The sequence below is a fragment of the Macadamia integrifolia genome, unplaced genomic scaffold (genome assembly GCF_013358625.1).
Source record: "Macadamia integrifolia cultivar HAES 741 unplaced genomic scaffold, SCU_Mint_v3 scaffold3043, whole genome shotgun sequence".
Taxonomy (NCBI): domain Eukaryota; kingdom Viridiplantae; phylum Streptophyta; class Magnoliopsida; order Proteales; family Proteaceae; genus Macadamia; species Macadamia integrifolia.
In genome coordinates, this window is record NW_024869155.1 from 30,787 (window position 1) to 33,692 (window position 2,906).

Below are 2,906 nucleotides of genomic sequence, written 5' to 3' on the forward strand. Positions count from 1 at the left end.
ACTCAGTCTAACCCTGGTCAGGGTTGGGTCGGGCTAGGTAAGGTTCCCTCATAACCAAGTTAGATAGGATTTGAGCTTAAGGCAAGTTCAAGACGTCAGGGCCAACTTACACCCCTAGTGTATGGTATACTCCATTAAAATCTCTATAATAACTTCCGAATGTTCATGAGTATTGTAAGCACTGAGATGGGAGATTCTCCGATTAAATTCCCCAACAATATCTTCTTATATTCTGTAATTAATATGAAATTGAACTGTAAACTTGAATTTAGTGACATTTAGCAGTACAAAAAGTGGATCCTTTGAATCTAGATACCATGAAGAAAATTGGGGGTGGGGGTGATTCTATGTGGGTGTTTCATGCTGATGAAGGTCGTCAATGGTATCTCCATGGAAATGTGGTGTCTCCTTGCCAAGGTCAGGTAGTCAATGGCCTCTCGTGTGGAGATGTGGTGTCTGCTTTGATCCCTTATGCATCCTTGTTGTTGGGAGAGGGCCTTCCGAGGCCCAGTGGTGGGTGCTGCTCAAGCTCACAAGCACTCAATAAGATGGCTACTACTCATTGAACCTGTGTTGCTGTGTGCAAGTGTTTCAAGGCTTCCGAGACTCCTCACAAGCTGATACCTGCAAGAGCCAAGCATATACGGGTGAGATTAAAATAAGAATTCATAACTTGACAAAAAAAGCCCCTGCCCCTACCTCCATTTCCCCATATTTATGGGCGTGGGAAACTTGGATAATAAAGAAATTGGAATGAATAATAGTAGAATAATTTTTTTTTGGGCAGGAGACGAAGATTATGATTTCAATTCCTTATACAGATTCAGATCTTTTCCAGCGGTTGAGTTGAGATAAACAAAGGGTCACCTGGCGACCAAGCCAAAAATATGGAAAAAAATCGTCTGCAATTCCGATCTTGTACAATTCCAAAATACCACGTTCAGGGGGTGACACGTGTATTGATAACAATGCAATGGTCCAGATCTGATTTAAATGCCTCTTCACTGATTTAGTGTTTTATTAGTTGTACCAGATCTTGACCATTGTATTGGTATCAATACACGTGTCACCGCCCGAAGGTGGTATTGCACGGAATTGTACAAGATCGAAATTGCAGACGATTTCAACCCCAAAAATATAGATGGAACTAAGGGGTGGTTTGATTTTTTTTTTTTTTTTTTGTCTTGTTTCTGTGTCTAAAAACAGAAAAAAGGGTTTTTGTCATTTCTATGCTAAGAAACGATTTTTGGAAATGCGAAAAGGTGATTGATTTTTCTGTTTTCCAAAATGTTTTCAATAATGTAGTCAAGTTCAAGACATGAGTGAATGTATTATAGAAATGTAACTCACGAGTGAAGGCATGACATTGGAGTTGCAAGTATGTTTCATGGAGATGAGCATTAGAAGGATGAAGGCAATCCGAAATTATGAGCTTCGCACAATCAAGTTAGAATCGCCACATATGGATAGCGAGAAGTTTCAAGAATGGGTTGGGGGTTTGGGTAAGTCGAGTGGAGTATCAGGTTTTTCACAATTTTTGTCGCTCCCACTTGTTTCTAGAAACAGAAAAACAAGTCTAACTTGTTTCTCCATTCCTATTTCCGGACCTAGAAATAGGCATAAATTTCTATTTTTGTTTCTAAAAACATCTGAATTGGAATAGAAAAATCAAACGATTTTTGAGGTTTTTTTCCGTTTCTGAGCACAGAAAAACGAAAAAACCGTTTCTAAAAACAAAATCAAATGGGCAATCAAGTAGAACTAAAAAACTAGAAACTTATAAGAGAAATATTCATATTGAAGAGAAATTAAAAAAAAAAAAAATTCTAGACTACCTCATTAGCATCATCATCACACTAGCAAGAGCCTTCAAAGTGGATATTCCCTGCTCTGCATTTTTGGAGATAGTTCATGAAATCTTTTAAACTAGCAAGAGCCTTCAAAATAGATGTTCCATTCTATATCCATGTGGGGTGCCTTCCTCATGGGGAGCCTCACTGAATTAGAATCTCTCTTATTTATAGGTGTGTACCTTAGGGTGAAAGATTTAATTTCGTTGGTGCTCTCTCAAGTGAAGAGACATCTCACGTGGCTAGGGCAGCTCTGTTGTCAGAAGTCTTGAAACACTTGCACACAAAAGTTTAATGAGTCGTAGCCATCTAATTGAGTGCCTGTAAGCTTGAGCAGCACCCTTAGCTGGGCTTCGGAGGTACCTTTCCCAACAAAAAGGATTCACAAGGGGTCAAAGTAGAGACCACATCTTCACTCGAGAGACCATTGACGACCTGAGCTTAGCAAATAGACATCAAATCTCCACACTAGAGGCCATTGATGACCATTTGGTTTGGCATCATCATCAGCCCCATAACCAAAAGTTCCAACACAGGTAATCTGTACACTTATATATAATGATAGGCCATATTAATAGATTACCAGTGGAGAAACTCTTGTCTTCTATCTGCACCATCTAAATCATATACTGTATCACTCAAAAAAAAAAAAATTGTAGAAATTTGTCAATATCTTCTTCAAACGAAGCCTAATTAGTCTTAAGAGAGAGAGAGAGAGAGAGAGAGAGAAAGAGAGAGAGATTACTTGTTGCGGTTGCAGGAGGAACCTTATCCGAGAGAGTTACTCCCTTCTTTCACTTGCATTTCCATGGTTAGACAAAATCCCCTGAGGACAATGGTTAGTGTTCTTTTATTTTTCTTATATGATAATTACTAGAATGGGACCCACCTCTAGCCCATCCTTCACGTTCTGGCGCTCCATTGGTTTTTTTCTTTTCTTAATAACGTGTCCCATTAATCACAGATAGAAAACAGCCCCCTTACTTTTTTTCCTAATTCTTAGGCTGCGTGTGATGGTCATTCATAAAAATATTTCAAAGATTTTTTCCATTCTAT

General features: G+C 38.8%; 1 long non-coding RNA gene across 1 annotated transcript; it reads right to left on the reverse strand.

Annotated features, from left to right (window-relative positions):
• Positions 1-202: 202 nt before the first annotated feature.
• Positions 203-2,729, reverse strand: LOC122067659. Its single transcript, XR_006136806.1, has 3 exons — positions 2,596-2,729; positions 1,836-2,479; positions 203-624 (listed from the first exon to the last, which is right to left on the reverse strand). It is a non-coding gene; the product is annotated as an uncharacterized LOC122067659 (long non-coding RNA).
• Positions 2,730-2,906: the final 177 nt, after the last annotated feature.